Source organism: Neopelma chrysocephalum, unplaced genomic scaffold, assembly GCF_003984885.1.
Source record: "Neopelma chrysocephalum unplaced genomic scaffold, ASM398488v2 Primary Assembly neopelma1_84, whole genome shotgun sequence".
Lineage (NCBI taxonomy): Eukaryota > Metazoa > Chordata > Aves > Passeriformes > Pipridae > Neopelma > Neopelma chrysocephalum.
Window position 1 is genome coordinate 10,632,446 of NW_020897746.1, and position 18,292 is coordinate 10,650,737.

Below are 18,292 nucleotides of genomic sequence, written 5' to 3' on the forward strand. Positions count from 1 at the left end.
TGTTGGAGCACTCGTGTCACTGCGTGGGACGTGCCAAGCCACAGGAGGTGTGATATGGCCACAGCTCCACTCCCTGTGGAAACCCATCCCTGAACCCTCCAGAGCTGTGGCTGGAGCCCAGCCCCACCAGAACACTTCAGTTCTCAAAGTCAACATGACTTTGTCTTGCCCAACGAGGCGTAAAACATCCCGAGCTGGACAGTTTTGTCCCTGCCATGGCTTCAGTCTAATTTAGTCCTGCAGAAAAGTGGGTTTGGAGCTATTTTTGATTCTTTTTCCGGGATGGGAAAAGGATAATAACAATCCAATGGGAGGCCCTGAGCTTAAAACCTCTCCCTTAATTTTTTTCCCTCCTCGCTTTCCTCCACAACATCAGGCTGAGACACCAAATCCAGTTGCTGGCCCAAGGCTCTGCTGCTGCAGGGCAGGAAAAAGCCAATGTGGTGCCTCCAGTTGCCGTGTTGTGGCTTTTGGGAGGCTCAGCAGCAGAGCTAATTTGATGCTGTTTCCTGTTTTTCTGTAGAGATAGAAGGAGAGAGGGAGATGCAGCTGATCCGAGCTGCCTGAGCTCCTGGAAGGCTCCGTGGAACATGCCCAGAGCCCCAGCTCAAGCCCAGGGTTAATACGAAGCCCAAAGCAGTTTGTCTGCTGTTAACAGCTGCACTGGGTGATCTTAGAGGTCTTTTCCAACCCTTAATGATCCTGGCATTCTGCTCTGAGGCAACAGATGCACAAACCACCAACTGGGAGCCAAGGGATGGGGTTTGATGTGGTTGCTTGGCAGCAATTTGGTTCTGCAGCACCAACCACGTGTGATGGGCCAGCTCAGAGCTTCAGGAGCCTCCTCACTGCTCAGAGGTCATCACTGATGTCCCTCAGCTCAGAAACCACTGACCCTGCAAGCCTTGAGCCTGACCCAGGAGCATTAACCCCATCATTATCCTCCAATGATGACACACCTACCTAAACTCCTCAAAGCCAAACACACACAAACTCAGGTGTGTGTATAAATATAAATACGTGTGTACACACACACTGCACACTTATATTCATGTTAAAAATATATAGAGCATACACATATGCTGAATGCACTGAAAGGAGAGTGATTTCCATATTTTAGGGAGACAACTAATTGCCAGCACCACTCGCCTGGCGCTGTGCTGAGCCACAGAGCCGTGCCCAGCAACTCAGGTTGGCACCACAAGAATCACACCAGAGTCAGCAACAGCCCCCTAGACCCCTGAATCAAGGAAAAACCACTCACAAACAAGCACCTTTGGGGGATTTTGCCTAAAGGGGCCTCTCTGAAACACCCACCCCCCCCTCCCCTCGCCCAGCGCATCTGTGCAAACAAACCCGAGCCCCTTCCAGCACAGGGGCTGTGCCTGAGCCCGGGCAGGGCAGGCTGGGCACACCCCAGCCCTGCTCTGAACATCTGCTGTCCCCCTCAGGACCAGCCCAGCCCAGCACGTGCCGGTTCCTGACGGGGATGGCGATGGATGGATCCTAAAGACGCATTTCATCATCTGCGCCGGGGAAGGGTTTCACCACCCATCACCAGCACAACATCCACCCCTCTCAGATGATGTGATGCTGCAGCCAGGGACTTCAAAAAGGACGGGATTATGGTCTAATTGGATTTCTGGTCTCAATTAGGGCAGAAGGGAAGCCAACTGCCAGGCTGACAGGGAAAGCTCCAACCATCTGGAACAACAACTGGGTCATTTATAACACACCCACCCAGGAGCGAGGCAGGAGGATGCAAACCTTCCTCTCCAGGGGAGCAGGACTCACCTGCTCCTAACTGAGCCCAGGGATAGCTCAGATCAACAAGGCTGGAATATATCCCAGTGTCACCTCGCTTTCCCACAGCACCACAAGACAGGGACAGTACCTGGAGGAGCGGGTTCAGCAGGTGAGCTCTGCCTCCTTCCTCCTCCTGAGCACGGGCTGGGCTGTGGGACACAGGCAGCGTGGAAGGGGCAGCACCCCTGCAGCCACTGGAGAAACCTCAGGAAACTGGAATGGGTTTCACCTTGAAATCAAAGAGAGATTAGGGCCCAACAAGCAGCTAAAGCAGAGTAATGGCCTGGGCCACATGTTGCAGATCAGATGCCATGTGAGGCTAATTACTGCAGCCCAAAGGTTAGAATGGCTGCTCAAGCTTTTCCACATGGGCCCCGGGAGCTCTGGCCCTGGAAGCACCAAAAAATAAAGGATTGAGACAGTGCAGAGGCACCAGCAGCTGCTGGGACCTTGTTGTTGGCCAGTGCTGCTGCTGGGCTGTACAGCCTGGCCAGGGGTGAGCCAGGCACCCCTGTGACCCACCCTGCCATCCCACACCTCCCCAGCACCATCCACCAAAGGGTCCCAGAGACATTCAGACCAAAGCCAGGCTCATTCTTTTGTGCTAAGCAAGGCACTGCTGGCAGCAACCCCAGCTGCTGCATGCTCAGGGCATCCCTCCTCCCTCCCCTCCTGGTGCAGGAGATGGGATGAGACGAGGCTGGGACACGTCCCAGACCACCCAGTTAACTGGCACTGGGCTGTGCTGACCCAAACAGTGGTGAGGCATCACCATCTCTGCACCAAATAGCAACAGGCTCCCTTAGAGCTGCTAAAAAAACCCCAACAGCAACCTACAGCTACCCAAACCCCTGCTCCAGGGGAATAAACCCCGGGAATGGCCACGCTGCATGTGCTGGGTGTCCCTGCACTGGCTGCTGGCCCATGGCCAGTGCCCACCCCTGGCTCCCAGGACCCCCACAACAGCCAGACTGGAGCATCAGCCCCACTCAGACCCTCCAGGATGAGCTCTCCAAACACAAAAGCATCCTCTTCACCCCTTCAGCAGCTCTTTCTTCCCAGCTCTCCCAAGTGTGTGGTGCCTGGAGCCAAGGGACCAGCCCGTTTGTGCTTCCCACAGGAGGAGCCTCCAGGAGCCCAGTGCTCCCTGTGCCAGCACTGCCTTCCCCTCTGCCAGGGCAGGAGGTTTGCACAGCGTTTCCCTTCAGGGTTCCAGGTTCCATGGTTTAAGTGGATCTTGCCAGCTGATATAAAGTTTGGCACGTTCACACACCCGCAGTGCAACCTCCTGCTTTGTGAAGGGGCCACAAACACAGCAACCCCAGCAGCTCCACGTGATCCCACTGCTACCCTGGCACCACAAAAGGGTCCCAAGGGAGGGAGTAAAAATCCTGTTAACCTTTGGGGTGACAGATTCCTCCAGCACCCCACACACTGCACCAATGCAATGGAAAAATGCACGATGCATCTTTTTTTCCCCCCTAAAAAAAGGCCTGTTTCTGGCTGAGCCCCTCCCCAGCATCCTCAGAGCCCCTGGGCCGTGGCTGTGGGGCCACGAGCACACAGGGGTGCCCAGGCTCTGCGTGGCAGCAGCAGGAGCAGCCCAGCCAGGGCACGTTGAGCAACCAGCTCTTATTTATGCCACAGGTTGTGAGGAGCGGCCGCAGCCACCGAGGAACTCCCGGCAATTCCCACCCCTGGCAGACACAGGTTTTCAGCACCGGCTATTTTTGCTGCCCACAAGTATTTTCCTTCCTCTGGGTCAAGCTCAGGGCTGTAAATGCAGCAGCTGGAGGCTGAGTGGGTGCGAGCAGCTCCTGCTCCATCCCAGTCCGAGGGTCGCTCTTGCTGCTGTGGGATTCTTGCCTGGCCCCTTTCCACAGGGGCTTCCAAGCTGGTTTCTCCTTTCTGCTGAGCAATCTGGAATTTGACTTTCCTCTGCTGTGTGTTTCCCTCGGCCACGGACGTGGGGATGAGGGTCCAGCATGTTTTTGGTGCTGCTGCTCGAGAAGGGCTGGAAGGAAGCCTTGGGATTTGGAGTGCACCAGGAGCAGGATTGGGAAATGAGCCCTCCGTGGTCACCAGCACTCTCTCCTACACTGAGGCAAAAAAAATAAAGGAAATCTCAACAGAGATGGCACAAATAGCAAATAGAGTGGAAAGAACAAATGCTTAGGGGAAAAAATAGACCAAAAACCACAAGAGCTGCAAAGCAAAGTGGTTACAGAAAATGGATGCGGCTCGAGCGTGTGATTCAGAGTCTCGTCTGAGTGTCAGAGGTTCAACACTATTGCCTCCAATTTAAATCACTTTTAAAAGAAGTGCAAAAGAGAGGTGATGAAAGGGCCCCAACGCTGTTCCCTGGTCGGAAAAACACAGCCCACTTGTGCACTGTGGTGGAGTTTTGCATTTTGGCGAGACACCGCGCGCGGGGCCGCGCTGGAGCCGCGCTGGTCACGGCCACTGGTGAGCTGAGGAGGGGGGAAAACGCTTCTTTCTGCCTTTGAGGAGGATGCTGTGGGAACATCACCCGGAGGAAGGGAGCACAGCTGCCCCTGGGGGAGGCTGAGGGGACCATCATACCCAGGAGTGCCCGGTCTGAGAACGCGCGGGGGAAACCAGACCTTTGTTGGTCACCTCCTCCTGCCATGGGATGGTTGGGGTTGGAAGGAACCATCAAAAAATTATCTAATCCAGCCCACCCTGGGCAGGGACACCTTCCACTTGCTCCAAGCCCTACCCAATCTGGCCTTGGACACTTCCAGGGATGGGGCAGCCACAGCTTCTCTGGGCAACCTGTGCCAGTGTCTGCCACCCTCCTGATAAAACATCTCTTCCCATCCAAATCAAATCATAACCACCCTCCTCTCCCCACTCCCGCTTTGGAGAGGTGCTCAAGGACATTGGAAGTGCTCACAAGTGGACAGGTACAGGCAGGGAGTTCCCACTCCAGCACTGAGAGCTGCCCTGTGGGGCCCAGAGCACACCCTGGGTGAGGATGGGGCAGGCACAGGCACCCACACACAATTCCAGGGGCTGGGAACAGCCCCTGCACTGCTGGAAAGGCCTTTGCACTCTCATATAAACAGAAAAAAAAGGAAAGGAGAGAAGAAACGAACCTAACTTTTCCTGCATTATTCATGCACCCTGTTTCATTCACCAAGCTGGGCTTGATAACCCCACCTGAGCTCAGATCACCCTGTCCCTGACTGAATCTCAGGTTTTAGGCTCAGCATGAGCTATTATTATCATCCATCTCCTCTGCAGCCCAGGCCAGAGACTTTCACTGCTGGATCAAAACACAAACTTGTGGTTCAGCCTGCCAAAAACTCCTACATGGATGTTCTCCCTGTATTTTAAAGATGAGAAATGCACAATAAACACCCTGTCATTACAGCAGCCTCCTGCATTTGGGGTGTCCGTGTGTGTGTTGGGCTTGTACTGAAAGATAAGTTTAACAATTGTGTGATTTCTTCTTCTTTTTTTTTTTTTTTTGACTCCCCTCCTGCTTATGCAGTGAGTTACTAATATCCTGATTGGAACCAGATTTGCATGAATTAGAAGTCGAAATTGGAGCAGCGACTGCTGTGCAGAGGATGTAAAGGGAATAAAATGAATGGGGTATTAACCTTCAACCACTGAATATTAATCAGTGTTTCACAAAAAAGAAAATACAGAGGCTGCCACACTAAATATTTTTAGCATTTATTGACGGGCTTGATTTCCTCTCTCTTTCAGACCTTTTGCTTCCAATCACGGACCATAAAAAATCAGAGAGAAGATGGGGAGGGCTAAAGAGGGGGAGGGGGGCGAAGAAAAACCCAAAGATCATCCATTTTCTTGAATGTGCTGGATGATATCTGTGAGTTATGCAACGCAGAAACCCAGCTAACAAACAGAGCTCCTAATCCCACGAGCGCTTCGGTTCAAAGGCTCAGCTCTCCCAGTCCCAAAGCAAACAGAAACTGACCCTGGAGAACAGCAGAGCCCTCGGAAATGAAGGCACCAGAAAGAAATAAACTTCCCAAAAGCCAAACTTCCCGTGCGCTGAAAGGTAAAATGCAGCTGAAAATCAGCCCAATAAAAGAATCGGGTCGTTAAGGGGAATATCTGGATTTCTTTTTGCCCACCGTGCTCCAGTGCAGTTCATAAAGTGGAAAGGAACTAGGGAAGGTTGGACAAATGTCCCTGGAAGTGGTGACATCTCCACTGCCCTGGAGACACTTTGCTCTGGGAGAAGCAGCCAGAGGAGGGTTGGTGTTTCATCCCCAACTCCTGGGGGGGCTCAGCTCCCCAGTGCCCACAGAACAGTGGTTAAATTGGGGTTTTCATTGGGGTTAGCCATGGACACGGCTCTCCCTGGGATATCAGGGGGTGCTGGGGTGGGTTGGGCTGGAGGAAGGGTGGGATGGGTGTTCAGAGCACCACGGGAGGTCAGGGTTCATCAGGAGCCCCCCACCCCCGGCACCAACAGCCGGCACTGAAACCACAGGGAACTGTGTTGGCCCAACTGTGGCACCCCAGAGCTTTCTCACAAACAATGTCTGAAGTAACAAAAAAACCACCACACAAGTGGAAAACTACAGAACCTCTTCTTCTGTCATTTCTCCCCTGCAAAATTTGGCACCGGGGGGTTTTCAAGCCAGATGTCCTTTGCAACCTCCTTTGGGCAGAGACAATTCCCTCCTTCCCTCCCAAGCACTGCTGTCCTTCTCCCCAGCACACCTTTGCAAACCAGAATTCATTTCTTTTCATTAACTTCTTATCAAGTTACCTGGATTTGTTTCAATGCTTAGAATGTATTAGAGAGGGGGGGAAAAGAGAAAGAGAGAGAGAGAGAGAGAGAGAGAGAGAGAGAGAGAGAGAGAAAACAGTGGTAGGTTTTCAGGAAATAGCAAGTTCTTTTTCACTGAGATAGAAATCATTTGGCAAGCCACAGTGAAATACTTCTGGGTTCCAGAAGAAAGCAAGGGGGGAAAAAGCAAGCAAGGAAAGGGAAGATGCTAATGAACTGCAGAGGAGAGAAAAATAAAGCTTGAAAGAAAATGAAAACAAACGAATGAAAATGAAACTCGCTGTTGGTCAGACATCCGCACCCAGCTGATCCATGGAGTCTGAGTCACCAGAGAGGGACCCTCCTTTCCTGGGGAATGGTTAAGGGTAGGTGGCGTTAAAGGCCCAGAAATAACAGCATTTAGACCATTTCTGCAAAAAAAGAAAAAGCCCCACAGGTACCAGGTCAGCAAAAGTTTTAGGGACGTGCCTTTGGAAGACAAGAGCCCGGCAGGTCCCTGTGTGGGTGTGAGCTGCCATAAACCTGCCTAGCTCAGGGAATCATGGAACATCCCAGGCTGGAAGAGTCATGGAAATCCATCTCCTGGCCCTGCACACGTGGAAGTGCTTCCTTTTTCCGTGGCAGTGACCCTGGTGAGCTGGGCCAGACTCCTTCCTCTGGTGCCCTAAAACCTCCCACCAAACCCCAGCGGGGTTGTTTGGCCCCTGTCCCTGTGCTGCCGTGCAGAGCAGCACCACGAGGGGCTGGCTCTGACTCCACCGGGGATCAGCTGCCACCAGGCCCACCTGGAACAGGGTAAATCCCAAAGTGTGTTGGTAAATCCCCCAGCCACCTCCCAGTGCTCCCAGTGCAGCCCTACAGGAGCACACCTTGGCTGATGGGCATTTTCCAGCCCTGAGTAGCAGAGCTGAGTTATTCCACACTCTCAGGCCTTTGGGGCTCTTCAGCTTCTTTCCCGGGGAGGAAAAGGGGGATTCTTTTGCTGTTCCTTTCTTTGCATTTTCCTGGACTGGAGGCTGCATTCTAATTACTCTGCATTTACAGGCTGCAGGGTGGAAACCGATCCCTCCTCTAACCTTTATCATCTGTTTCTTATCTTCAGAGCTGCTCAGTCCCCTTAACTCTTAGTGCACAGGGAGACATTTGAAAGCCCCTCTGCTCTAAGCAGAGCCACAGTGGATGGGCAGGAGGCTGAGGCAGCAGCCCCAGCCCACATGGGTGGGAGAAAAGTGCCTTGTCCCTGTTCCCCCCCGTGGGGAACAAGGTACTTTTCTCCCACCCCCATTCCTGCTTGGACACTGTCCCCAGGAGGTGGATAGGAAGATGTTGGATGGGGCTCTGAGTGACCTGGTCAAGCTGAAGATGTCCCTGCTCATTGCAGGAGGGTTGGACTATATGGGCTGTGTGACTCTTCTAACCCAAACTGTTCCGTGATTCCATGACTCCTGTGTCCACCTCCAAAGGTGCAACAGCACCTCAACCTTAAGGGGAATTGCTTCCCACTGCCAGAGGGCAGGGTTAGATGGGATATTGGGAAGAAATTCTCCCCTGTGAGGGTGGGCAGGCCCTGGCACAGGTTGCCCAGAGAAACTGTGGCTGCCCCTGGATCCCTGGAAGTGTCCAAGGCCAGGTTGGACGGGGCTTGGAGCAACCCGGGCTAGTGCAAAGTGTCCCTGCCCATGACATGGGGTGGAACTGGGTGATCTTTGGGGTCCCTTCCAACCCAACCCACCCCCTAATTCTGATTTATCCCCTCTCAGCACCTCAATACCAAGCAGGCAGTGGTGGGACAGTGCCATGTTCCTCAGAGGCCCCAGGAATGTTTCTGGATGGTGGAGTGGTGAACACACAGTGGTTGTTGACACCACCCATCAGACAGGCTGTGAATTAAACTCTGCCCTGCCCAGACTTTGCAGCAGGAGCTACAGCAGCACGCGAAGAACAAGCACAAAGCCTGTGGAGGGGCTTGGCCAGCTCACCCTGAGCTGCTGACACTGCTCTGGCCACAGCCAGCGGTGGCACTTCCAGGGCAGGTTGGCAACCGGCGAGTGTTTCTGCAGAGCTAAAATTCTAATCACGTGTTTAGACCTTAAATAAGCCTGAAAGAGGTGCCTGCAAAGCCCCTGTGTGTGCAGCAAGTGTCCTGGGCAGGCCCTGGGTGTGTGCAGCCCCTCGGAGCCGCGGGGTCACCGTAGGTTGCTATAAAAAGGCTTTTTCCCCTTGCATATTTTAAATCTGTCAGGGTTGATTTCCATCAACCTTCATTTCCATCACAGGCTCCTAATGCAAAACGTCCTGGGGACTCTCTGGGCAGAGGAGCAGGGCTCATCCCGAGCTGCTCCTCCTGCACTGGGAGGGGAGGGACCTCCTTTGGAGTGTTCCCAGTGATTCATGTGAGAGTCCTTCCCCGTCCCCTTTCCCTGGGCTGAGCGACCTCTGCTCCTCTGCACTGCCCTGCCAGAGCCAGGGGACATGGAGTGACCTTCCCAAACCCCAGGGTGAGGAGGAAAACTGCCCTGCCCTGCCACGGGCCCAGTCCTTCCAGTCTTACGCCAGAACAGGATTGGATTTGAACTAATGGGAACACAACCAGCCTCAGCCTTACAAATACTCCGGGTTTTTTTCAGCTGGTGGGATCTATAAGATCTTTTTCATCACTGAGTTCAAGGAGTTTCATCAGTGATTATGATGAAATGATCTCCGTGCTGCATCTCTGAGACTAGAAAAGTGCCAGCTGGATATTTTTAAAATTATTTTAGTTTCTCTTTCTTCTTCTTTTTTTCTTTTTTCTTTTTTTTTTTTGAGCTGCCTGTATTGCTTTTTAACCATTATCCCCGCGCACGTGGTTCGGCCTTCCACAAAAACAAAACAAAACAAAAAATCCCTAGGTGTGAGAAGATTAAAGTTTTCAAGATCTGGACATTTTCAAATCAGAACCACATGTTGGAAATAAATGGGGCTGGCAGACGGCCACCACTTGGAAAAGCCAAGAGCTGTTGCATTAAAAGGATCCCCCGAAAGCCTGAGGGGAACAAGAACATCAGCAGTTCCCTCCATCACTCCCAGGGACAGGACCAGGACAATTCCAAGGGGTTTATCATTCACCTCCATGGCCTGTGCTGTCTCCTACCCACATAACCATCTGTGAGCCACCCTTGTGATCTCTGGGTGCACACACTGTCCATCCATCCCCAACATTTCAGTCTCCTCTGAGAAGACCTCAAAGCCCGACCTCTTTCCTCCTCCCAGCCTGGATCAACTCAGCTCCCACCAGGATCTCCAGGGGAACTGCAAGGACAAAAGCTACAAAAGCCCCAGTCTGACTTGAATTCCTCAGAAAAACAAGACACCACCTGGACAGGACAAGGGAATGACCAGAGCCTTCCCTGCTCCCACCAACAACAAACAGGGATGTCAGGAAGAAGAAGAAGCCAAAGTCAAAGAGCAGCATCTCCAGATCCAAGTTTCCTGGCTCAGCCAGGGAGCTGCAAACTGTCAGGAGGAGATGGCTACAAGCTGCTGCTGCTCCCCATTCCAAGCTTCCTTCTGCCTGTGATATCATTATCCTCATGGAATCATCATGGAATGGTTTGGGTTGGAAGGGACCTCCCAGATCACCCCATTCCCAGGTGTTCACCAGGGCTCAGAGCAGCTCATCTCCCAGCCCAGACCCCGACCACAAAGCCACACATGTGACCAAACCAGACCTCGAGTCCAGTCCTGGATTTAGGACAAAAATGCATCATCCCAGCAGCACAACTCCTGCACGGCCCCGGGCACCCGGAGCTATCCCGAATTTTACTGGCTGAGAGCTGAGCAGACCCCAGAACAAGGGAAATGCCCACCCAAGAGGGTCCATCCTGGCTGGGATGGAGCTGCAGGCTGCAAGGACACCCAAACCAACCAAGTTTCCTCCTGCAGGACAAGGCAGATGCATTTCCATCCCCAAAAGAGACCCAGGCACCCCACCACTCCATTTTCTTACCCCTGGCATTTTCCTGGTTATGAGCAGGAGAACCACCTTGGACTTCAGGGTCTGGGGGCCTAATTGGTGAGGAGAAAAAAAGAATCAACATAATTACCTGTCCCTGATGGTCAGAACCTGCTTTACATGGAATAATATTCTTCATCCTACGTTTGTTTATAGGGCCTTTAACTTTTCCCTTTTTATGGGGGGGGTTCTGAAATCTATTTTATTAGGGGAAAAAGATTTGAGTGTATTAGGCAAAGTGCCAGTAGCCATGGCAACCTCGGATTTTTCCATCTTCATTACAAGTTCAAGTAAAACCTTCATATAAAATCTAAATGAAAGGGTACATTATAAGTCCATTTTGAAATGTTTGCCTGGAAGTAAAACTTTGGACTGCATCCTTTTTTTCTCCGCTGAACATTCTGGTTCTACGCGGAACACATTTTTCAAGTCAGATTTTTGTTTTCTTTCAAATTTTATTCCGTTTGCTCATGCAGGGTGGGTCGTCTGGTGGTTAGAGCAAGGCATCAAGGCAACTGGTTTCCAGTCTCAGTCTGTTCCTGATCGCTCAGGGAGCGTTCCCAATTTTATCCAGGTGATTGGGGCAGCTCTAAAAATCATTTGGTTTTTTTTTTTCCCCTTCCTTACCAATATAACAGTAATGATAATTACTGCCTGAGGTCGCACCAGGATTAGCATTGCACCACTCATTAGCATTGATGAAGAAGCCACTCCCCAGGGGAGCAGCTCATCTCTTCCACTGCCTTTTCTCCTGGATCTGGAAGCCAGACTGAAAGGTTAAGGAGAGGTAGCACTTAGAGAATGGCATGAGTTGTCTGTTTTCTTTCCAAAGACTTGATTAGGAAACCTGAAATTACGCTGCCTGGTGTAAATACTGACACAGTGTTGTTCCAGGAGGTACCTCAACGTGCTTAGACAATCCTTCAGTGACACCTGAGTGGATTAATTCTTGCACTGTGTCATCTTAAAGCGCTCTGGTTTCATCCAGTCTGGGGAGGAGGCAAATTCTGCAGCTGCCTTTCATTTCTGGGCACCATCTCACCCGGGGCCAGAAAGCCACGACTGCAGCAGTGACTTCCTTCCCAGCCAGGCCCCTCCAGCACATGGAGCTGAGCAGCTCCTCTGAGCCTCAACCAGGAGAAACCTCCTCTCCAGCCTCTGCCCTGTCCGTGCAACCCAGACCCTGTGGAGCACCTGGCACTGGGGTCTTCCCTGGGAAACATCCTGGGGCCTTGTCCATGGCCTGGTCTCCAGGTTCTGCAGGAACACCCAGGCTGATGAGCTGCAGGGCAGGAGAATTTGTACAAAAGCTCTGTCCCAATCCCCTCGTATTCCAGCCCATGGCTGAGGGTCTTTAATGGCCAGGGCTGGTTTGGGCTCAACCCCTGTGCTGTGCCTGCAGTGAAGGGTCTGTGCTTGGGCTGAGGGCGAGTCAAACTGGCATTTCAGGGCTTTTTCCTGGCTCTGGGGGCACAACTCTCACCTGCTCCTGCTCTGAACAGCACCCACCTCCTCCAAGGGGGTTTGTCAGAGCAGTTGTGCATCACATGGGGAGCAGCATCTGCCCGTGGTGGGGCAAAAAAGGGTACCTTTCCCATCAGGGAGCTCAGGGGGTTGGAGCAGGGATGCCACAGTGCAGGTGAGGGGGGCAGGAGGCCTGGCTGGGCAGGGACAGGGCACAGCCCAGCCTGCAGAGCACTTCATCCTTCCTAATGATGCTGGAAAAGCCCTTCCACATCTGCCGTTAGACTGAAAGGAGACCCCGCTCCTGTTGGATCCGATTTCCCTCCTGCTCTGTTCCAGTTCCAACCCCAACCTGCTGCCTCCTGGCCGGGCACGTCTGGGGAGGGCAGAGGGGGCTCTTTCTTTTTTTTTTGATCCATCCTTCCTTCCGCTCCTCACAATCAATTAGTGGGCAAAGACTTCCGAAAAGCTCCTTCCTCCCTAACCTTTCGCAGCCTGTTGCGATAATGACTCTGGAGAGCTCGACCCGGGCCCTTGCCAGGGGTTTGTTCCCTTCCCGGGGCAGCGGAAGGTGACCTTCATCCCTCCCTCCTCTTCCTTCCCTACCCCTGCAGCTCGCAGGCTCTCGGGGAGGAGGAGGAGGAGGGCTTGGAGCTGCCTCACTCCCAGCAGATAGAGTTTCTCTCCAGTGTCATTTTCCTAATCAAAAGCCAGAGGGTGGTTCTAGAGATAACAGAGACCCCGGGAGGTGGAGGGGGGCTGCCCTTCCAAGCAGTGATTATGGTTATGCATACCTTGAATCAAGACATCAAGAGTTGGAGGGGGGAAAAGGGCTTTCTGGTTTTAATTTGTAATTTCTTGCTGGCTCTCTCTCAGAAACCAAACTCCAAGCTGCTGCAGCTTCCCCCCCAAAAACACAACTTACAATTGGAGCAACTTACTTTGCCAGCAGTAGTGGGGTTTTTGTTCCCCCTGTGATGCAAACACACGGGTAGGATGGACCAGCAGCAGTTTTCCCTGGCACCTGCAGCTGCTTTCCCACCCCTGGGGATGGTGCATTGTGGGCTTTTCAAGAAACACACAGTGCAAAATCATCCCTGCTCCCCAGCGAGAAAGGAGAAGAAGGACCATGGATACATCCTGGGACAAACACATCCCACTCAGCGTTTCCACAAGATCTTCCCCCCAGCCCTACAACTCTCCATAAACCTGACAAGTGCCTCTCCCAGTGCAGCACCTCCAGAAGGCCACAGGTGACACTGACTCACAGCCCTGTCCCCAGAGAGGAAGTTTTCCAGCCGATTTTTCCCCCCCTGTCACCAGCAGGATGAAGGAGGGAGCCGCCCCCGCCACCACAGCGCTGCCCACGGGGCACCTGCTCGTGGGGAGAGGCAGCAAAGGCAGGCAAAGAGCTGCCAAACCCCAGGGGTGGGACCCTGCAGCCCCTAGAACACCCCCCCTGCAGCCCCCAGAACACCCCCCCTGCAGCCACACGGACCTGACACAGCCCAGCTGCAGCCACAGAGTTCCTTCTCCAGGCGCAAAGTGACTCCCGGGGGAACAAAAAAAGGGCTTTTTTTTAAGTTCCTGCCGAACTCGGATGGCACAGGAGAAGTTTTCCTCCCCAGCCACCTGTGTGTCAGCTCCTCCAGGGCTCAGCATCCCCCTGTTTGCCCCCAGGGCTCCCCAGCCCTGCTCAGTGCCCACCACGACTGTGTAACCGTGACCAGCTCTCAGCCCCTCACGGCGTAATCAAAACCATCCCGGCCCATCCCGGGGAGCAACTGGAACCACTTTGAGGCGAGAAGCCCATTACTGACTTATAAACCTCTCCCATCCTCCACGGGAGCCTTTCACAGGGCCAAGCCAGAAAAATAATAACTCCAACCCATGTGGTGAGGAGGGAGAGAATACGGTGTCTCCAGGTAACAAATATTTGCTTCTCTCGCCCTTGTTCCAGCCATAAAATGGGTTTATTAAAAAAAAAATAATAATCCAGAATTTGATTTCGTTTGAATTAAACGTGAGGGTGCCCCCCCTGCTCCCCACTGAGCTTTGTTTAATATGTTTGAAGCTGTGAAGTCTCAGCTGAGCGTGTAGGATACAGAAGGCAAGGCTTGAATAGCCCAGCTCTGTTGGCATCAGTGGATTAGCACTGATTTAAATTAAATAAAACCTGGGGATGTGATGGGTAAGTGCAGGCAGAGAGTCAACAGGAGCATGTGGGCAAATGTCCTGATCCACTGCCCACCAAAACTCAGAGCCCCCAGTGCCCCTCAGTGCATTCCCATCAGCTCTGCCCAGCAAGGGTAAGAGGAATAACTAAACTTTTGAGCCACTACCATGCAATGAAGTAGATTTTTCCTCATCACCTATAGTCTAAAAAAAAAAAAAAAAAGGACCAATTTTTGTCCTTAGAGCTTTTCTCCCCTTGGTGCAGAGGGGCTGGGGAAAGCTCTCACCTGCCCTCTGGAAGTGGGAGCTGAGCAGAGTCATGCCTGGGACAGGGTGACGTTGCCACACTCCAGGTGGAGGCTGCCTGCCCTCCTTGGGTTCCCAGAAAACCCTTGCAATTTGCAAAATTCCACAATTTGCTTCCCCATTTACTCTGCTTGAACTGGTCTCCACCAGCCTCTCACCCCTTTTCCTCCTTTGGAGGGACAGGATTCCCTTTGGAGGGACAGGATTCCCTTTGGAGGGACGAGATTCCCTTTCACATAACCAAATGGATTAAAGATCAGAATTTTTAACCACAGCCAGTCATCAACTAACCCATGATGGATCCATGCAGGGTCATGGATGTGCCTGAGACTGAGATAACAGCAACTGCTCAGGAAAACTCCATCAATTAGGACAAAAAATCCATCACCTCACAGTCCTTTAGGACCATCTGTTTTCTGCTGCCTCTGCTGTGAAATCTCATTTCTGGCCACTAGAAGCAGAAGAGAAAGCCAAGAGACAAGCAGAGGACACGGTTCCTCCTGCTCTGCCCCTTCCTTGGCCCAAAATCTAATAAAGATGATTAAATTACATGTCTTTTCCTCCCGGTGCAATCCCCGCACACCGCCCGGGCACTGGAGCTCAGGAAATCAGGCACGACAACTTCCCTCGTGAAACCTAAGAAGGCAGAGCAGGGGTCTGCAGAGACAGGCCCTGCACCACTGGGCTGCTCTAATTAAGAAATCACCCCGCTGAGCAGAACCTAATCTAAATAAAATAGAGAAAGGAACTCGGTTCAAAAACGCTGCCCCCCCAGCCCCGCAGCCCAGCCCAGGCACGGGGAGTTTTCCTCCTCTGCTCCCTCTTGGAGGGTGAGGGAGGCTCACACAGAGCCCTGTGTGTGCTTGGGGTGGCCAACTTCCAAAGGAAAAATACACCAGCCATGGATGGCAACAGGCTGCTGGGTTTGGGGATTTATTTTTTTTTAATTGATGATTTGAATTTTTTTTTTTTTTAAATGATACTTGGCCTGCTCTTTGCTAAGGAGGGGGAAAAACCAAACCTCCCCCCCCGTGATTGTTAGATTGTTGGGATGGCTGGTCCAAATTGGTTTGGGACAGAAAACTGGAGGTTGGGTTACACTTCCCACTGGCCTAGAAAAGTTTCTGTCTTTCATGGAAAAATGTTGAAAAAAATGAACATTAAAACTAAAAAAAACTAACATTAAAACTAAAAAAAATTAACATTAAAACTAAAAAAAAAAAAACTAATTAAAATTTTAAAAATTAGAATTTAAAAAAAAATATTTAAGCCCAAAATCTCAGCTGAGTTGCTCATTCACATCTCTTCCCATTCAGATTCCCCACCAAACATCATCCCCACCTTCCAGCACCATCCCACCAGTCTCCCAGCCTGGAGCAGAGATCCAACCATCACCTGCTGCCTGTCCAGGTGTCCTTCAGCCCCGCTCTTCTCCCCCCCATCCCCCCCCCCCCCACATGCCCATGGTTCTCTCCCCCTTTCCAGGTCAGAGTAGGTGTCCCACCATCCTCTCCAGCTCCTCACAGCCATGGATTTCATGGAGTTCCCAAGTGAGTGGCTCGTTAAGAGCTCAGGAAGATTTACAGCCACACACACACAGAGGAGCTCAGACACTCCCGGGTATGTTTTAAAAAAGCACTTACCTGCTTAAAAGGGAAAGTGCTGCTACTTGAAGGTTTCCTGGCCAGACCTGAGGAGCAAATCAAACAAACACTATTTGCATTTATTCCTAATTCCCAGCAGGTTGTTGTTCTAGGAGCTTTTGGCTCCAGGGGAGTTAATCTGGCTCGTGTCAGCAGAGGACCAGGCTGGCTGAAGGTGTTCTCCTAAAGACACAGAATCCTGGAATCATCCAGCTTGGAAAAGGCCTCCCAGCCCATGGAGTCCACCCTGGGACTGATCCCACCTTGTCCCCCAGCCCAGAGCACTGAGTGCCACATCTAGTCCTTTCTTGGACACTCCAGGGGTGGGGACTCCAAACCTCCCTGGGCAGCCCCTTCCAGTGCCTGACCACCCTTTCCAGCAAGAAATTCCTCCTGATGTCCAACCTGAGCCTCCCCTGGCACAACTGGAGGCTGAGAGAAGAGGCTGATCCTCAGCTTGCTCCAGTGGGGTGGAACGAGATGAGATTTAAGGTCCCTTCCAACCCAAACCATCCTGTGATTCTACAAAATTATTTTCTCCACCAGGGCGATCAGACACTGGGACAGGGACCCAGAGGGGATCTCCATCCTTAGAGATACTCAGACCTGCACTGGACATCCCCCAGGCAACCCAGTGTGGGTGTCTCTGCTCTGGCAGGGTGGGACTGGAGCCCTGCAGGGTCTGTTCCAGCTGAAATGACTGTTCCTGCAGTCCTGTGTCTCTCTACCCACACCCCCAGTGCTCCTGTTTCCTTCCAGCCTGCACTTGCTCCCGAGCCTCTGGAGGGGCTCCCAGACCCTCCCAGACATATTATTGCAGCAGTTTCTTTTCCAACAGTAAAACCATTTCTCCATAGCTCAGCTAAAGCCTTAACACTCCCCTTTCAGTTCCTTTTACGACAGCCCCGGGCTACTGCCAGCCAGCCACCCAACCCTCTGCTCAGCTACTCCCCCGACTCCCTCACAGCCCTGCCTGGTCTGCAACTGGGGGAAAAAAGGCAAATAAATGCACTACAGAAGAAGAACATTGGAGTTGGAGGCCAACAGAGAGTGGCAAGGAGCCAGCAGGACCCCACACGCCAGCCAGGGTCCAACCTGCCTCAGGGACAGCAAGGCTGGGCTGAATGAGAGCTCTGGGCTGGTTATCCTCAGGCTTTGTGCCCATTCCTCATCCCTCAGGCAATACAGGGGGGAATTGGGGCTGCAGTCCAGTGGGTTTTCTCCCTCCTGTGCTCTCTCCCCTTTTCTACAGGGCTGAAGGTGGCCCAGCCAGGCCAGGAGCAGAGGGAGGGCACGTGTGCTGTACTGACACACACACACACAGAGCACAGACATACCTGCACATCCCAGGCTCTGGGGGAAGCCATTCTATCATTATCCTCGTCATCTTGGGTGGGGATCCCAGGGCTCCTCTGGAGAATGGACATCTAACCTCCTGTCATGGCATGTTGGTGCATCCCTGGTGGTGTAGGGGGAATTCCCAGCCTGGAGCTGGGCAATCCCCCCCCGGAAGGTGCCCGGCCAACACCCCCACACTGCCTGGCCAGCAAACTCCTGAGCTGCTCGGGGGGAGCACGTGGCCCAGCTGGAAGAACAAGGCTCCCCAAAAGCCCTGCTCAGAACCAGCTGCCCCTGCCCTGCCTCGGTCCTTGACTCAGCTCTCAGCAATTCCAGAGCTTCCTAGAGAGCAGGGACCCCCCGGGCCCCACCCTGCCGGGGTGGAGATGGATGAGCAGCGAGCCAGCTGATGGCCCAGCAGGGACTGAGGCTGGAGCAGGCTCTGATCCCACCTTTTATGCCCTTGGTGTCTCCGTTGCCCGTGTCGGGAGGCAGCGGCAGCGAGCGGCGCACGCAGGGGATGGAGAAGATGCTGGGCTTTAGCAACAGTCCAAGGACAGCCTTTCTGTGGCTCCATTCATAGCCAGGCACGGTACAACAGCCCAGCAATTGTTCTCCCAAGCATCACCTTCCCGTGGAGGCCACTGGCAGATCCCTCCCCTCGGGCACGCAGAGCAGGCAGGGCTCCATCACTTCCCTGAGCATTGTTCCTTTCATTACCCACCCTGCCCTGCACATTTCTCCAGAGAAATTCCACCACAGGCAGACAAGGAT

At 52.8% G+C, this 18,292-nt stretch overlaps 1 long non-coding RNA gene across 2 annotated transcripts in view; it reads right to left on the minus strand.

Annotated features, from left to right (window-relative positions):
* Positions 1-18,292, minus strand: part of LOC113971461 — a 56,697-nt gene that overhangs the window by 28,158 nt on the left and 10,247 nt on the right. Inside the window, exons 1-3 of one of the 2 annotated variants that reach the window (XR_003535559.1) lie at positions 17,518-17,618; positions 16,181-16,227; positions 10,587-10,645 (exon numbers count right to left, since the gene is read on the minus strand). This is a non-coding gene — a long non-coding RNA (uncharacterized LOC113971461). Of the gene's footprint in view, positions 1-10,586; positions 10,646-16,180; positions 16,228-17,517; positions 17,619-18,292 lie in introns of those variants that run through there. The other variant, XR_003535558.1, reaches the window with a different exon arrangement.